At 45.8% G+C, this 19,419-nt stretch overlaps 1 protein-coding gene across 1 annotated transcript in view; it reads right to left on the bottom strand.

Annotated features, from left to right (window-relative positions):
• The window catches only part of COLGALT2 (collagen beta(1-O)galactosyltransferase 2), a 46,350-nt gene extending 29,718 nt beyond the window's left edge, over positions 1 to 16,632 (bottom strand). Inside the window, exon 1 of the mRNA XM_084210910.1 lies at positions 16,500 to 16,632. The gene's annotated coding sequence lies outside the window, so the exon portion shown is untranslated. The remainder of the gene's footprint in view (positions 1 to 16,499) is intronic.
• Between the last annotated feature and the right edge of the window lie 2,787 nt (positions 16,633 to 19,419).

Here is a 19,419-nt window from a genome sequence, read left to right on the forward strand (position 1 = left end):
ATGCTGCTGCCTGCCATATGGTCAGGAAATGAAAGGAGATGATGAGTTCAGGTCAGGACAATCTGTCTTTAAGTCAAGGCACATACACCAGCTTTGCAGTTTGCATTAATATTAAAAAGAACCATACAGAAAAGGCAATGCAAGAAAAGTAAAAATAAAAAATCAAATGCTCAGCATAGTTCCAACTGGCTTGTCACTGTCTCTGAATGATAAAATGGCAAAGGGCTGCAGAGCTGTCACCTCTACAGCAGGGAAGAGGTTTTCCCAGTTCACAAGATAACCACAGGAGGAGCCAGGCTGACATTCTAGTGGAGCACACCTACAAAAGAGAATGGACAAGGGTCTGGAGTGACAGGACACAGGGAATGGCTTCCCACTGCCAAAGGGCAGGGTCAGATGGGATATTGGGAAGGAATTGTTCCCTGTGAGGGTGTGAGGCCCTGGCACAGGGTGCCCAGAGAAGCTGTGGCTGCCCCTGGATCCCTGGCAGTGCCCAAGGCCAGGCTGGACAGGGCTTGGAGCAGCCTGGGCTAGTGGGAGGTGTCCCTGTCTGTGGCAGGGGGGTGGGACTGGATGAGTTTTACAGTCACTTTCTGTGACCTTACACAACACTGCACTCACCAGCCAGGCTTTAGGGACTGCCTCATGCCCTCTCCATGGACTTAATTAATTCAGACCCTGTTTCCAAGCACTTCAATGCCTGCAGGAAGCTCAGGCTCTTCACCACATCACATCTTCACTGCACCGTCAAACTGAGTTTGATGTTTGGGGCCTGACCTCCCCTCTGTGTCCATCTTCCAAGCAATTTGCAGACCCTCCTCTTCACCACCTGCATGAAGCAGGATCCCCTCACCACCCAAGCAGTCAGAGGTTGTGTGAGGCACCAGCCAGGGTGATGCCCAGGGTGCAGTTTGTTCCACTTGTCACACTCCACCAAGTTGCACAGCCAGAGGATAAAGCACCCAAGCTAGTCACAGACCCAGGAATATCAGATTGCCTTTTCAAGGACCATCAGAGCTTCAGAGAAGGCCCATGTAAAGTAACCCAGACAAATACAAAACTCATTGAACCTCAAGGGGTTCAAGGAAGCAGCAATAAAAAAGCAGAACTGAAACGTTAACACTGGAGATCTGACCAGCTCTTCCCTCTCAGAATCAGCATCTTAATAACCCAACTAAAGCACCATCCCTGTGAACCTACAAGACACACCTACAATACAAAATATTTAACAACATCAGACCAGACATTTCCCCTGCTCCACTGCAAATTCACAGCACACAAACACAGCAGGTTTCATTACTCTCTCCCTGGCACAGGCTTCCCTCGGCATAAAGGAATTTAAGCCAAACTTTGCTTTCACCAACACTAAACTAACACTTACAGTCATCAGTGAGTTATTTTAGAGTTAGACTTTGCTGAAGCCAGCATGGAACTTGAGACTTCATAATTTTTGCCTAATTTTCCTGAAGTAGCCAGTTACCCTGGAAAACAGAGGTTCTCTGAATTGCATGGAATGGTACACTGCTTGAAAATAAATGGATTACATCATATTTGCTGGCAAATGGCTGAACATGTTTTATACATAATTAAGAGAATAGAAAAACAACTACTGCAGCCAAGCAGGGAAAAATATATTCAACCTTTACAGATGAAGTATGGAGTTTTCCTGGACGTAATTTTGTCCGTCCCATTTCCGATGAAGAAACAGCTGAAAAGGTGACAACCTCATATGCTGACAGGATTCTGAATTAGGGGAGAGGGAAAACACAACAAACACCACTCTGCTAGGATGAAATAATGAATCCATCAATTAAAATCTTCTGAAATTTTTCCTGATAGGTTTTACAGTGTTCTTGCTTTGAATGGCTAGGTGTGCTCATCTGCAATGTACCCCTGGGAACGAGGTAATGTGAATCACAGAGGTCAGAGGCCATGCCCAAAACCCACAGCAAGGCTCACAGCCTTGCACTGAGGCAGCACTGTAGCTTCATTTTACAGAGAGAGAAACAAAACAAAAAAGATTAATGGATTTTCCCAAGTCACAAAAAAAAGGAGTGGGTGTCAGGGCAGGGAATGATAAAATAAGCTAACATTCCTTCCAAAATATACACTGAAATAGACTACAGATATTCAGCTTTTGTAGAGCAGTTTGCTTAGTGCATTCACAGAGTACTTGTCAGACTAGTGAGAAATTTGTGGCCAATATCAAGAACAACTTTTCCTCTGTGTTGCTTTTAAGAAACTCTCACAAACTCACAGACAAAATCTCTCTTCCCATCCAACTATTTTACCTCTAGCACTGAAAAAAAAACCACTCTGGGTTTTTTGATATGAGGTCCCTGATTTTGAGGGTTTAGAGTTTTAAAGCAGTAAAATACTAGTACTGGAGAGAAGAAAAAAAAATTAAAAGCAAAGTATTTCTACTTTAAATTCCAAATACTTTTGGCTAGCTAAGATTTCTGGATCTGAATCTCTTCAACTGGTGATCTCACGTTTCACTGAGAGATACAGAAACCCACAGGGCTTCTCTTATGGACACACATGTGCTGCACACATGGCTGCTGTGGGGTCAGCACACAGGACACACTACAGATGCCAGGCTCAGAACACACTGTCTCTTGGAAGAGATGACTGGACTCAAAGTGATGGAAAACTGGTGCTGTGCTGATGGCTGACTTAATGCTAAAGAGAAGACAAAGAAAAACAGGGAGGTCTTCACTCTAATCTTGTAAGATAAAGGCTCTTCAGCCCTCTCTAAGTAATGCTGTGCATTTCCCATCCCCAGCTAAGGAAACTGGATCATGGAATCGGAGGGACACTTGGTGGATGGGATTGCTTCTGCTGCATGACACAACATCACAATTCTCCCTTCTGCTGGTCTGTTCTCTTTGTGTGGATTTCAGGGAGCTGTCACCGGAGAGGGACAAATTCCAGGGAGCACCCACTGAAGCCAGGTAAATCTCTGGGAGGGCTAAGCACTGAAAGCTGCATCAGCAAGTGAGGTGTGGAAAAGAATGCAAATTAACAATTTATCTCTTAAAGGTTTAATCCTGACCACAAATGCACAGTTTGAGGATAGGTAGTTTTTTCCCCCATCACTGCCTGGACATAAATAAAGAGAGAAAATGGGCACTTAGGTCTTTCAGTAGCTAATTCCAAGGAAATTGGGTAACTGGAAGCCCTGAAAAACGTACATGTGCCTTTATTCTGCAGAGCATGGCTCCTAACCATGCTGTTTTCCAAAGGGAAAGATTCCCATCTTAGCTATCTCCATTCCAGGGGATGAAGTGCAGGAGACGAAGTTCATTCCAGCCCCAGCACACCCGCAGGTGTTGGACTTGCCTGTTCCCTCAGGGGACAGGGACATGTCAGGGACATGCTCTGGCCCAGAAGCCCTCGCACGCATCGCAGCACTTGTCCAGCAGCATTCCCAGGCCTGGACATCTCAGCTCCCTGGGGCTCTGGGGTAATTGCAAAGGCTGGAAAACTGAATTTTTGGAATACCTCAGCACAAGGTATTGCTGTGGGAGCAATGAAAGAGCAGAGAATGTCTAGGAACCCACAGTCCCTCCACTGAGCATGCAGGAATCGAGTCCCAGGCTCTCCCTTTGCCAGGGGTAAACACCATCCTAACCCCAATCCCAGCACTGCATAGGGAATAGCAGATAACATGCCACAACTTCTTAGATACTACAAAATATGCGCCCACAGACAAAATAACATGACTGTCTTTGAAGACTTTGGGGTTTACATCACAGAGATTTGATGTATCAGCAGATAAATTGACACCTAATGGCTTGCTTTATTTGTTGAATCTATTAAGTTTCTTGGGAATTATGTTCAATAGATCATTTAATATGATCTACTGCACAGTGCAGGCTAATGGCCCCATATGGAATTCAAAGATTTATCATCACCTGCTTGACTCAAAAAAACCCCAACAAACCAAAAAACTTACAACAACCCTCCCAAAAAACAACCCAAACAAAAAACTCACTGGAAAAACCCCCACCAAACCCCAACACAAACAAACAAAAAAAAACCCCAAAAAACCAAAACCCCAGCACCTTTAAAAAAAATTATTTTTGTCTGAAACTATCTCACATCCTTCTTCTAAAGCCTTTCAAATAATCCCTCAATAGCTCCATCTCAAATCCACACAACAGCAGCAACTGATGTGCAACATCAGCTTGCAAGGGAGCAGCTGATATATCCTAGAAGTACCAGGCCACTAGAGGGATTCCTTAAATACACAAAATAAAGATAGTTCATGGAAATGGTTCTGTCTCCTTTGAGAAATCATTCTGCTCTTAAACTTCTGGCAGTTTATCAATGGCTGCAGTTGGTAGAACTCTGGTTTTAAACAGTTTCATTAACCTCTTCAGATCATGTAACTCAATACAAGATCTAATTAGCTGCAATCTAGGGTTTGGGGCTCTTTATTTTGGTTTCTTCCAAGGATATTCTTCATTTCTATGCCAGCATAGAACTGGAAGAAATATACCTCTGTTGGGTCAGCAGACCTGGAATAAATACATTTACCTGAGGAAAGGCTGGAGGTTTGGTCCAGCTATGTGTCCAAACTATTGGAACCAGATGTTATCCTTAACCTCTGGGTTATCCCAAAGGCGTCCCTGTAGTACCCAACAAGCCACACATCTGCAGGAGCTACAGGAGCCTGGTCAGCTTTGCCAGGTGAGCAATTCCTGCTGGGAGATGTAACACACCATCATTTCTCCTTGGAGATCTCACTCTGTTGGAGAGGTAAAAGACCTGAAGCACATTTCTCCTCAGCAGATCTCTGTGGGACACTGACTTTATTCTGGCTGTCACCTGTCATTCTGATCCACACGCTCCATAAGCAACAAGTTCTGCACCTTGCAAAAGCACAACAGAGCAAACCTGGAGGTGACTGAAGCTCTCCACAGGTAGAATCAACCAACATCACTGCACAATTAATTGGAGAGTGCAGAAAAGAAACTCCTGTTTAGGCCCAGCCTAGCCCTCAACACATATTCCTCCCCCCTTAAATCTGCACCACATATACAAAGACTGGCTCATCCAAAAATCCAGATGGGAAGTTTGTAGGCTAGGCTGCTGGAAGCACCACTGACAGCAGCTCAATTCTTGCTCTGTAAAACAGAGCTTCCTTCAAGGCTCAGGTATTAGCCAAAAAATCCTGGCAGCAGCCTTCGTTTGTATTAAGTCAGAGCAGAGTTCTGCCAGCAGACGGCCATGAGCTCACTAGTCTGAAAAAACATCTCATTGACAAGAGTTTTTGTGGAAGCAATAACTTGTTTGTGTGAGAAATAAAGGGAGAAGGGGGAGAGAGTGTATGTTGGGAGTGATAAAATATGTACCACAAACACACTCAGTAACTTAATTTCCATTTAAAATTACATATGATAATTTCCATTTAAATCTTGCTTCAAGTAAAAAAATTGAACTTAAAAGAAATCATAAATTAAGAAACAGTATTTAGCACCAGTGACATTTTCATATTCCAGTCACACACACTGAACTTATTTCAGACTGGTGTTTTGAAAAATGAGTGCAACCATAGTCCCTGACAGCCAAAGCCGGAGGAAGAAAATATTTGAGGAGGCAAAAGATGCAAAAGCAATTATTATTCTCTACCAACCAATTTAGAAGCGCCTGGGTAGGCTCCTCCAAAACCATGGAGCCCATCTCAGAGACAAATAAATGGAAACTCCATCCAGAGCTTTGTACTGAAGGAATACATATCATCTGGAGCAAACACCAGCAGCATCCAGAGACTGATTCATGGGAGTGAGTCAAGTAATGCTAAGGGAGTCAGACTGGGAAAAATGAGCACAGTGCTGGGCTACTGCTCTGGTGTTGCAAGAACTGGTTGTGCTAAACCAGATACAAATGGCACAGAGCACATGCAGGGCCTTGTCCCTACCAGCAGCTGGCTTTTCTAAACCTCCTGGGCCTGAATAACCTGCTCATATCTCAGTCTACAGCAGCTTGGAACTCCCAGCCCCAACTATCACCTAAGCTGTCCTGTGTAGCAGAAAGGATTCATCTCTACCAACATCCCGCTCCCATCTGAAAGTGCTGAAGGAGCTGGAGCCAAGCCAAACTAGAGAAGCTATGGAGTTCCAGGTACTAAAAGTGCAGAACTCTAGCTAAAGGACTTCCAGAAACCCTCTGCACACGCTGAGACAGAAAAATGCCATCCAGCCAAGCCAACAGCAATCTGCTTCCCAACTCTACCAGCATGCAGAATCCACCAGAAAATTAACATCTCCAAATCTTACTCCTCACCACAACCATCTAAGGAACCCCAGCTCAATCTAGGGGCATCACAAGGTGTCAAACACTCCACTATCATCAGCCCTTTTCTCCACCTGTAGGATTTACAGAAGTGACTGGAGCTCTCAAAGTCTTCCCACTCCCAAGACCCAACTTCCCTTTAATCCCTCAGGCAGCAAGGAATCCTGTCCAAACCACAGGAGATTAGCCAGCCTTGCTCCCTACTGACACCACTCCTCCTCCTGAATTTTTAAGCCTGTATAACCCACCAGTAAAACAGGTCCTTGAATATTTAGATTTCCAAACCCGAAAGCTATTCCAGCTATTTCTCCCACTGGTAATTCTAGCCAACTGTAGCCAGGAATTAAGGAGAAAGAAAATGCAGGCCAGCAGTTCCTGAAGACACTAGAACTCCTTTTAATCCTTCAGTTTACAGAAAAGAGAAAGAGCTTGCCTTTTACTGCTTTTCCAAAATGAAAACACAAATCTTTACCCTAATCATGCAGTTCTTATGCTGACATATATTTCAATGTCTTTTTTTAATTAGGATTTTTGCTAGTCTAGTGTAGTGACTTATGCATGTAACTGCTGCGCTTTTCACTGAACTGTAAATATTTTTGCCATTGTCTTTATGAGTTATGGTGTTAATTACAAGTTCTGGTTAGACTAAAGGAATGTATTTGTTGTCTTCATTTAAGAAGAAGAATTTGCAAGATAAAAACACACCCTCAATGAACCACAAGGGGGGCTCCCAGCATTAAGGACACACTGGGACACCCCAAGGAAAAGGCAAAACAGCTCCCTGGAGCAGTGCAGCCAAGCACAGAGCTCAGCACCTGCTCTGGAAACACGTTTCCATCTCACTCACACACTTTGTTTTTCTGGTTCTCTTTTTGATGCAAAGAGGATGTAACATTTCCGCTTCCTCACATGAACTGGGGATGATTGATGGACAGAGAAGAGTCTTGCCACAAAGCTTCACTGGTCATGTTCCTCTTTGCCTCCTAGACACAAACTGTGGGGACAGAACAGATCTCTGGCAGCTTCTCCTGTACAAAATCACATGTCCAAGCTAACATCTTTTTATTACTTGCCTGAAGCAGGCTTTTGGTTAGCTAATGATACAGCAGTCCAGCTACAGGACTTAAGTTCACTTGGCTCAAGTCTGGTAGGGAATAATTCACATGTTTGAGCTAAAAACCAGAGGAAAAAAATCAACTGACTAACCAACAAAAAAAAAAAAAAAAAAAAAAAAAAAAAAAAAAAAAAAAAAAAAAAAAAAAACACAAACAAAAAAAAACAACACCACAACAAAGGGTTTGCATTTGGCAGAGTTTTAACATTTACCTTCCTTGTCATAATTAGGAGTTCAAAGTAGGAATGCTGGAAAACAGCCTTTTCCTCCAATTTTGAAATGGTTTGGGTGAGAAGGATCCTTTAAATGTCACCCAGTCCAACCTGTCTGCAATGAAGAGAGACATCTTCAACCAGACCAGGTTGCTCAGAGCCCCATCCAACCGACCTTGAATTTTCCCAAATACCTTACAAAAATGACTGAAAGTACTGAGGAAATAGCCCAAAGGACAACCTTAAATTCTCATTCTAGCCCCACAGGAACAATGCAGCAAACATTTCAAGAGCAGATGCTGAGCTGCTAACTGAAGGTTCTGACCTGCTAACTGAAGAGATAAGCGCCTGCTATCAGCTTCAGGATATAAACTAACCCTTCACAGGTAATACAACCTCACTGTTGCCACTGGGCATATTTCAAACCAGGCTTCAGCCACACATAACCTTCCCCCTGCAGAGAGATCAAAGTGCAAAACTAAGCAAGCAATCCTTTTGGAATCAAGGGAAGCCTGTACCCTGTGTGAGGAAAGGAGAGATAGAGCATAATTATAAATAATGTTTTTCTTCCTTACAGGAAAAAAATCTTTTTAAAACAAAACAAAAAAATTCCAACCAACAATTCCCTTTTGGAGCTGAAGCCTTACAAAACTAATGTGGAAAAGCTTAAATGAGCCCTACCATGGCATTGTAGTCCCACATGGACTCCCACTGTCTTCTGCTTCAGCATGAATTTAGATCCTCATGAGCTCCAGGGGGACAGCATCAAAATCCTGCTCCAGATCAAGGTCTGCTTATCTTTATAACAGGTGTGCCATTCCTATCAGTCCATCCAGACAGAACAAAATAGCTGGAAAATCTATTTATTCCATGTATTACAGCCACTCAGGCACTACAGATGATACAAAGATCTCATCAACATCTATGTTTTAATAAATCCCAGGAAAAAGAACACGGACAGAGTTTGGTGAAGACATATTTCCAAAACAACACTATCAGCTTTCATGCTCAGTTTTACCTGATTCTACAGTTAGTAACATGTTGGAAAGGGGAAAAAACACACTGACTATTTAAACAGTTGGTCATAATGAAAGCAGCCTTCACTTCTGAGTAAGATTTCACTTCCCAAAATGTCTAACAGCTACCTCAAATAAGCAACCCCTTCTCCCAAAGAAATACAAGAAATTCTGCTTTATAGGCCATTAGCATAATTTCAGTCCTCTGCAGTGAATTCAGTCTCTAGTACAAAATTTAGCTGTTTTTTAGCAGTGCCACATCATGTCAAGAGGAGGAACAATGTGTTTTGGTGCAAAACTTTATCACAAGCTAAGTGGTTCACATAAAACTTTAATGACTGAACTCCATTTGAAAGTATACACCAGATCCATAATCACATGGAAAAATTTAAAATCAACATGTTGTTATTACTCTTCCTGTCAACTTTTCCAGAAAGAAAACTGGCAGCATTTTACAGTAACAAAAGTGCTCTGGCCCAAGGACACCAGATACAGATATATAGACAAATGCATGTGCCTGCACATGCAACCAAAACTAATCATTTCATGCTTAAAATCTGGATTCAGGCACTGTATGAGGCAAATTGTACACAAAAAAAAAAAAGAAAAAAAAAGAAAAAAGAATCATGCTTTTCTTAATTGATGAATTTATTAGCAGTGCCATATGCCTGTATGAAGGAGCTGAGCATTTTACAGAAGAAGGCTAAAAATCCACTTCATCAGAGAACACCAAAAATTTTTTGATTCCTATCTTTCTTTACCCTGAAATTTTGGTGCATGTGGGTCCCATTTAGCTGTAATCCACCCTTGGCCATAAGCACCATCAACATGCACAATGCTTGACCAGAATAAAGGAAATGAGATGCACAGAAATAGACTGTAATAATACCAAGTCTGAGACTTCATCCCACAGGAAGGAAATTCCAGGTTCTGACAGACAGCACCCCACATCACCTCGGTCCTCTCTCTACCCTGCAGCCCAGATGAGTCTCCTGGGACGAGAGATGGCAGCAGTGCTGGGCCATGTTCTGCACACCATGTGCATCACAGATCTGCTTTTAGAGAATCTTGACCCAGTGCAGGAAGACTTTTAGTCCCAGGGGACTCAGATAAATAATTGCAGGTATGTTATAATTTACGTAAGAGATCGAAAAAGCCCTTCCATCTCTGGCTCAGCACAAATCCCTGGTTTGGTCTCCTCAGGAAGGGCCCTGCCAACCTCCCAGGGACTGACCCCTCTCCAGCTGCACTCAGACACCTGGGGTCCCTTTCTCAGCAATCTGATAGGCAGTGATCAGGCAGCTTTCTGAAAAGATTATGAATTCAATTTAACAGAAAATTGCAGAGAAAAAGGAGAAAAAGTGGGTGGAACAACAGCCTTTATCCCAAAGGTCTGCCACCCTCAGCCCACATGAATTTCCAGGACAGTCCTTGACAGTGACAGGCTGCCCAAGGATTGCAGAGTCCCCATCCCTGGAGACATTAAAAACCTGAACTGAAACAGTGCTCTGCCTTCACCAGAGCTGGCTTTGTGAGCAGCCAACCTTTGGAGGTGCATTCCAGCACTAACCACCCCAGGAGATCCATGCATTAGTCCAGCTGGAGAAGCACTGGGGAAGGGGAGAGGGCTCTGTCCCTGTAACATGAGCATAGCAGGAATTGGGCAGGCTCCCCCTGGATCAGACCTAACTCATCCCTACTCCCAAATTCACCAGAAATGAGGAGCTGAAATAGCTGGTGTGCCAAGTACAAGTGAAATTGACTTTTTTTTTTTTTTTTTTAAAAGGGGCAAATTAATAGGAGCACTCAACAGCCAGTATTGGTTGCAGCTGGTCCTTGGACCCACAGCTGCCTCCCAGCTTCCCCACAGCTGAAGGTGGTCCAAAAGACAGGTCAGTGCACAACCTGGGCAGCCTGTACTGGATGAGGAATCCCAACCCTGCGGGAAAGACAAGGAAGGGATGGAGTGGGATCCTGCCCAGGGCAGGAATGAACTAGATGAATCCTTGAGGTCTTTTCATCCCTACTTTGTACAGATGAAAAGAGACAAAAAAAGCTTGAAAACTACATCTTCCTGACCTTTGAAAATATCCAAATGCTTATCATAAACAACAGCCTCTGCTACTGAACTCTGCCTACTGTTTCTTTTGGGCAACAGATTATTTTATTGGATTCCAGTCTCTAAACCCACAGCCTGCACTAGAAGGCACCAGGCAGCCTATGACACAAGGGACAGACACACAGACAACAGGGTAGACCCCGTCTCAAAAGGTGAGCGCCAAAAAGCAGCCAAAATAAATGGCTGCATTTTCAGAGATACAGACCATGCAGAATTCAGGTATAAAAAATGATTAAACAAACACACACAATGTACTAAGCTCACTGCTGTCACAGAACTCCTACACATTTCAAAATATCAATTTTATGGTATTACCCCTGTATCTCTGGAGGGCTATTTATTCATTTTATGGTGAAACAAATTATTTTTGCCTTTTTTCTTTTATCCCAATATTCACACTGCTGTCTGCTAGACCCCAGTATAAAGTGTGGGACATGATGGTCTCTAATGTCATACAAAAAGCATCAGAATCTGGCAATTTGTGACCACAGCAGGGAAAAATAAAGAAACTCCTGCTACCCTGCACATTGCCATCACACAGCTCACGCCTCTTTTATGGCTTCTCTGCAGAACTGCACAGTTTTTAGCTGAAGAGTGGTTTGTGTCTTGCCAGGCAGACCTCAGCAAGACACAGCAGCAATTTTTGACTTCCCTTCAGATGTTTCTACTGAGCAATTTCATTATGCTATTTACTTCAGTTTGCCAAGACTGAGATGAGGGAGAGAAGCCCAAAGGACAAAAAAAAAAAAAAAAAAAAACCAAAAAAAAAAGATTATGGATTTCCATTTTTATGTAATTTTTCCACACCTTGGTGTAAAAATGACCTCAGCAAGAAGCATTTATAACTGACATTTGTTGATTCCTCTATCTCCAGTCTTGATAAATTCAACAATCTCATGTAAGTTACTTTACCCTTCTACCCCTATTTCCCCAGCTGGAAATTAGAAGTATTTACTCCTATTCTTTCTTTTGATGCAGTCATCTAAATGCAAGTTCTCTGGCAGAAAGGCCCTCTGCAACATCTTGCACAACAGGAAGGTTACCTTAATTGCAATTCCAAAGCTGTGCAAATCCCATCTCACTCTTGCCCCCTCTTAGTCTATGACTATTATTAAAACTACATAATAAATAAATGTAAAGTATCTACAAATACAAATGGGAAACTAAATCCCACTAAAATTTAAATGATGAGCCAAGTACAAGTGAAATTGACTTTTTCAAGTGAAAAGTCAGTTAATTTTTAAAACCTATGTTTTAATATTGCCACATGGAAGCCACAGCACAGGTGAGCACACCTGAACTGGATGCAAAACACCAGTGGACAGAAACAGGAGAGGCAGAGCCAGCAGACTGGAATGTCAGCATTCCTAAGTGACTAATAATGACCATGAAGATTAAAGTGACCTCGTTGCTCAAATGGAGACAAGGACAGAAAACACAGGGTGTTTGAAGGCCAACACTTCCCTGAGAGTAATAACAGCCATTAAAGTTTTAAATGATCCCTGCATCTTATTGGAGTTTGCCCTCTATGTGGAATTTTTTCACATTTGAAAAGTAAAACACGAAAGAATAAGAAAATGCTCAGATATCATCAGCTAGTTCCAGTCTAATAACACATAATTATGAAATACTATTATTACACTGATCTCATCAGCTTCTATTTTTAGCTTCAACCAGTTCTTTAAGTTGAAACTATTTCCTCACTGGAGCTGTGTTACAGTACATCCACCCATCTCTCAGCTGGGATTTATGCCATCTTTCCACCTGGCTCACTATTGTTCACATTATCATTTCTGAAATATAAGCATACTCTGATCGCCAAAGCAGATTTTCAAGCACAAAAGGACCTAATTACTGGTCCAAAGCACCAACTCATTTATGCAGGCATTCCATCCCCAGGTTACTAAGAGAGGAGAGAGCAGATGACCCACTAGGATGAAGCAGAAGGTAAAATTACAGGTAACTTTTTCTTCTATACCATCACTTAATCTGAGACTAAGGAAAGTGTAAGGCAATGTGATAAACTGCTGAATACACACACTTTTAAAAGGCTGTCTATTGCAGCCAAGAGGAACCTTCCTGACAAGCAAACACTCTGTACTGTAACTGACCAATCTCAGATAAACACTCAGCATTGATAAAGCTCAAAACAAAACCCCACAACCTTGCCCACCAAAAACAAAAGAGGGTTGGGGCACGGTGACTGTGTAACTTGTGGGTCATTTTGGTCCAAGATAAAGATCTCTTTCCCTCCCTTTGCAGTTCTGCAGGCCCAGCACAAACAATGCTGAACACTTTCCCTGCAAGTTTCCCAGCTGGGCTGGGAGCACAGGGAGCTCTGGGAGAAGCTCGGCCACACGAGCAGCACATCAGAACAGCACATTAGAGGAACCTTTGTGGCTATAAAAAAGCTGCACTTGGGTCCCACAGCCAGGTTTTCTCCCTAGGCCCTCTCCTGCTGTGGCACTTGGGTCCCACAGCCAGGTTCTCTCCCTAGGCCCTCTCCTGCTGTGGCACTTGGGTCCCACAGCCAGGTTTTGTCTCTAAGCCCTCTCCTGCTGTGGCACTTGGGTCCCACAGCCAGGTTTTGTCTCTAAGCCCTCTCCTGCTGCAGCACTTGGGTCCCACAGCCAGGTTTTGTCTTCAGGCCCTCTCCTGCTGCGGCACTTGGGTCCCACAGCCAGGTTTTGTCTTTAGGCCCTCTCCTGCTGTGGCACTTGGGTCCCACAGCCAGGTTTTGTCTCTAAGCCCTCTCCTGCTGCAGCACTTGGGTCCCACAGCCAGGTTTTGTCTTTAGGCCCTCTCCTGCTGTGGCACTTGGGTCCCACAGCCAGGTTCTCTCCCTAGGCGCTCTCCTGCTGTGGCACTTGGGTCCCACAGCCAGGTTTTCTCTCTAAGCCCTCTCCTGCTGTGGCACTTGGGTCCCACAGCCAGGTTCTCTCCCGAGGCCCTCTCCTGCTGTGGGCCCCAGCCCGTTCCCCACAGCACTGGGTGTTTGGGCGCTCCGAGGGCACAGCTGTGACCCTTCCCCCTCCACAAGAAGGGACAGCTGCTCCCTTCAGCACGGCACCTCCGCGGTGACATGGGAGCAGATCGGGTTCTGTGGCCAAAGCAGGAGACTGCCATTCCCACTGAAGCAGGAGACTGGGCTGGCCGGCCGGCTCCAAAGGCTCCCAGGCCACCGATGGCCAAGTCTGTCAGCGGGGCCAGCACAGAAACCCGAGCTGTCCCACAGAAATTCCCAGCTGAAGTCACAGCACAATCCCGGGATGACCCGGCCTGCTGTCCCCAGCAAGGACAGCCGGGGTTAACACAGGCCAGGACCGGCTCGGATGCATTTCCTGGTTCCCGGGAGGGAATGGCGAGGAGGGAAGGAAGGGTTTAACTGCAGGGCCATGGCTGGCCGTGCCAGCTGGCCCCAGACCAAATGGCCTGCTCGGCTCATTAGGAGCCAGCAAGTCCTCCCGAAGCTGCTCACAATCACTTTCAAAATTAAGTCATAATTAAAACCAAAGGTAAGAAGGGAACACAAGGCTTTTGCTCAGTATCAGGGTAACAGAGCTTGGGATTAATTGATACAGACTACACAAAGGAAATTGAGTGCCTGCTTCAAATTCATTATCTCTTAATGCATCTTTACTGTCACTTGTAAAGCTTCCCCCCTAGAAATCCATCAGAGGAATCCACTGTTCAATTTCAGCCTTCCAGCTATGCAGAGAGAGCATATGGGAGATTGAGAGATAATTTATGGTTTTAGTTTTCATTCTCAAGATCTATGGCTGGGCATTTTAAAATGCTGACTTACTCAAGAAAATGTTGAAGGAGGATATAAGTGGCCATGGAAGAATGCAAGTCCGTGACAAACACCACGCCCCTGCCCTCCTCCCCAAGCTATCCCAGGAACACAAGGACACAGGTAAATCTTGGCATTCATCTGTTGAAAGGACTCTGTCTGAAACACAAGATGCTTCCAGAAATGGACTGAATGGTTTCACTTGTTCTCAAGAGACTTTATAGATATCGTATGTGAGCTTGCTCTGAGTGGGTACTTTGTGTCCTGAACATTCCCAGCTCTGGAAAAGCTCAAGTCTTATTGAGGAACAGAACTCAACCCCTCCAAGGAACCACTGCCACCCCACAGGTACCTCTCTCTCTCTGTGGCAACTCAGAGCATCCTCAGAACTTCTCTTCCAGTGGCTGTGACATTTTAGTCACTGTCATTTTATAAATCTTGACATTTTCTTCAGCAGATTTTCCAGCTTAGCCATGCCTTGTGTCTGTGTGCAATCCTCTTAAAAAGGGAGTGATTTCTTGTAAGAACCTTAGCGTATTTTAAGCTAGGTTAAAGTAAGTCCCCACAATACTTTGACACAATACTGCAGAGACCTTAAGTCTAGTGAGGATAATACAAGTAATGTACCGAAAAAATTGTAGAGCCAACCAATTATCTGCAGGACTTAACCCTCCCTACATAAAACTTTGCACTTTTACAGCAAGAAGCATTTCGAGATGTGCTCTGCTTTGGTGATCAGAACTGCACTTAAAACTCCCACAAGTTTTTATAAACACCAAGCTCAGCTGAATCACAAGCCATGTGGGGTCTGATAATATCTGTTTTCATACACATCTGCTATGAGGAAATCTCAACTGGCAAAATTCCTACTGTTACAAATGAATGAGGAGTCACAGATCTACACAGAGAGTAATGTGAATTTACCCACTGCCACACACCAGCTTGTGATTCCACACCACACTTGTGTGGCACCCCGAATTTGGCCTGATAGCACAACTTGCTTTGTACACCTGCAACACGAAAAGAAGGGGGGAAAAAACCAAACAAACAAAAAAAAAGAAGATCCATGCACTGACGTACTGCAGAGCCCCGTACTTGGAGACAAATTACAACCATGTTACTGAAGCACACACAGAAACATCTGTTTAATGACCCTTCAGTGATGTGACTGGGGGGCAGGCCCTCCCCACGCCCCTTCAAAGTAAAACGAAACTTTATCGACTTTTTAAGTTAACAGGAGTCCCACCACAGACTTCAGCGAACTTTGGATCAGGCTCTACAGAGAAAAAAGAAACTCTGTTTGGGGTTCTTCCAAGCGATCCTGTTCCTCCCAGCACTTATGTCAGGTTGAAACATTATTTTTTTCCTTTGTCTCCTTGCAAAGGCAGATTGACCAGCTCCCAAACTACTCTAATTCCTCCATCCCGACCCCTGTTTGACCGCCGCAGCTGCCCCCATGCTGCGATTTCTGAATACATCTTTTAATCCATCTTCCAGCCTCCAGCCTGGCAACAATGCTCCTTTCAATGCCCACCAGCACCTACCCAGCCCGCCCGCTCTCCAGCCCTGGAACATCCCGAGCGGCTCCCACAAAGCCCGGGATTTACCAGCCGGGAGCCGGCCCCACGCTCCCCGCCGGAGCTCTCCGTGCCTGTGGATTTGGACACATGCTCCGGCGCTGAATGTTCCCAGGCTCCAGGCCAGCTTTGCTGGGATAACTCATCTCCCTGCGGCTCCCGGCAGAGACACCGCGCTCCCGACACGCGGGGGGACCGCGGAACGGGGGCCGAGCTCTCCCCGGCCGCCACAGCACAGCCCCGGCTCCTGGGCTGGGCGCAGCCGCCGCCCCTCCGCGCTGCCCGGGCGGCGCGCCCCGGTCCCGCCGCCCGCAGAGTCCGCGGAGCCGCCTCGCCTCTCCTCTCCCCGCGCCGCCCCCGGCCCTTACCAGAGCGCGATGCGGCTCTTGGGGTAGCTGAGCCTCTCGATGCAGCCCAGGACGTGCGGCAGCGTGTGCGCGGCGTTGCGGGCGAGGATGGCGAGCAGCACGGTGGGCTGCAGCAGCGCCGACTCGGGCAGCGCGGGCTGCTCGGGCCCCGGCGGCTCGGGAGGCTCGGGCGGCTCGGGGGCGGCCCCGCAGCCGCGCAGCAGCGGCGGCAGCAGCAGCAGAAGCAGCGGCGCGCTCGCAGCCATGATGGGCGAGGGGCAGCCGCGGAGCCGCCGGCAGGCAGAGCGGGCTCCAGCGCAGGGAACGCGGGAGGAGGAGGGGCACGGAGAGGACGGAGGAGGGAGAAGGAGGAGCCGAGCGGCGCCACCGCCCGCCCTGCCAGCCCCGCTTACCGCCCCCCGGCACCGGCCGGACCCCGCGCTGCGGCCGCGACCCCAGGTGTGAGCCGGTGCCAACCCCCGAGCGCAGCACCCGCAGTAAAAGCTGCAAACCCCGCATTTCTCCACCCGAGTTTTGGGCTTTAAAGAGGCTTTCGGAGTGTGGGTGCTAACGCTGAGATGGCCCTTTGTTCGAGGCTTACGTGAAGACCTCGCCCTCATCCTTCCACTCAGGTAGGGAATTAAAGTAACTTTGAGCTTTCGTATCAGGAAGTTTTTGGCAAACATCCGCGGGATGTCCGTACTGAGCAGCCGCACACCCCACACCCATCCCACGCTGCAGGAGGGATGCCCTACTCCAGCCCGAAGGCAGCTGGAAGATATGTGGTAGAATCATAGAAAGGCTTGGGTTGGAAGGGTCCTTCGGGACAATCTCATTCCAACCCCCTGCCATGGCACCTTCCGCTGCCCCAGGTTGCTCCAAGCCCCATCCCAGCTGGCCTTGGACACTTCAGGGATGGGACAGCCATAGCCTCTCTGGACAACTTGTGCCAGGGCCTCCCCACCTTTGCAGGGGAGAAATTCTTTCTAATATCCAATCTAAATGTACTCTCTGTCATGTTAAGGATGTTAACATCATTAAGGATGTTCCCCTTACGTCCTATCACTATCTGCCCATTTAAAAAGTCACTCCCCCTCTTTTTTATAAGTGCCCCTCACGTACTGGAAGGAGCTCGAAGGTCTGCCTGAAGCCTTCTCCTCTCCTGGCTGAACAACCCCCGCTTTCTCAACACCTCCTCTTTGAAGACAGGAAATACAGGGAAGATTTTCCTTCTACTTCATTGACTTACCCACCATGGAAATGTTCCCATGAATAGACTGATGGCAATTTAGCATAAAGATACATAAAACATATTCCAGCAATTAAAATTATTGGGTCATGATCTTAAAAGGGCCATGGTAATCATAGTTCCCTTAGAAGTTAATAGGATTTGGGCATTCTAGACCCTTTTCAAGATGAAATTTCTAATTTACTCTAAGGCCCCCATCACAGCATATTTGGGTTTTACTGTGGAAGTTTCTCCAAGGTGGACAGACCCACTTTGAGCAGATGCTACTGTTGTCTGTGTGCTTGCAACACTTAAAAAGGAGGAAACCTTTAGGAAGTAAACAATTGTTTAATTATCCATAGTCTCACTGTGAATTGCTTGCATCTGGGCAGTATATATATAAATATATACACATTATATATAGAGAGTTAATGTTTGCTCCTCTTTGCTTATAGAACCTAATTTATCATGCACACCACATTATATTGTCTCAGTTTCCTGATCAGATGACTTTCCAAAAAGGATCATTCTAGGAAACTTCAATAAAGAATCTGCAGGGGTCATAGAATCATCTGCACTAAAATTTGAGAAACTCTCTCAGTTTGTACTCATCTTCCTGAACAACTAGTGCAAATGTGTTGCTCCTGTTTGCCCTTCACGATGCCTTTATAATTGTCCTTCTAGAATGATACATTAATGAGGCCTTTCTGTGATGGTTAGTTTGCCACATGTTGCTTTTATGCTTGGATTCATAATCCAAATAGAAGGAGCAGCCTTGCAGCGGGTGTGGGGTGATTAGAGTTCCACAGGAGCCAGCCCAATCCACACGCACGGAATTCCCCTGCTGGCCCCGGGAGCGTTTGGAGGGTGGGGACTAACGCTGCCAAGCTGTACTTGATGTGGAGGGCTGGAAGCTGGCATTTTCCATCCACTGGACACTCGAGCTGGGTCACAGTCCTGATTTTAGGATGTTTCAGCAGAAATAAGCCCCTCCTCTGCCTGTCTTTGCCGGAGCTCTGAGTGTGCCTTTACCCTGTGGATGTCCTCAGTGAAATCTAACCTACCTTCAGCTCTTTTCAGACTCCTCTCTTCTTTTTATTTTGGGAGCAGCATCAGAGCCATAATGGTTTGCTGGGGGCAAATGAAAAGACTCCAGCGGCATCCCAAAGCCAGTGATTTGCTCTCCAAAGTGATTTCCCTCGCTCACACAACTCCCTGTGCTGGCTGGCTGATTGGAGCACAAAAGAGTGAGAGCGGCAGAAGCCTGAAACATGAGACGTTCTTCCATGCAGAAGAGAAAGGAGTCAGCTTAGCTTCATGTCTCACTCCCGGTCACACCACAGCTGGGGCAAAGTTTGGAGAGCTCAGGTAAACAGTTACCTGACAATTCATGTCATTCCAACACCTGTAAATGTGTATGACTTCATGTCTGTGTGCAAAGAAATCTGTACTCATTCTGACTTCTTTATTGGTGGCCATAATTATATCCTGTGGGGTTTTTTAAGCCCAGACTCCATCCTGCTGTGAAAAGACAATGAGCCACTCTGTGCTGAAACATTTTAGCTTTGAGGAAGAAATGGCTTTTTGCAGATGTAAGTCCGACAGAAATGAATTTAAGCTATTTGTTTCAGCTTTCTCTAAGTATCTGCACCAAACAAGGAGATTCCAGCTATGACAGCTGTCTCTGGCAGAGGCATAATCCCTCGGTTTGGC

Source organism: Fringilla coelebs, assembly GCF_963513975.1.
Source record: "Fringilla coelebs genome assembly, chromosome: 9".
NCBI classification, from domain to species: Eukaryota; Metazoa; Chordata; class Aves; order Passeriformes; family Fringillidae; genus Fringilla; species Fringilla coelebs.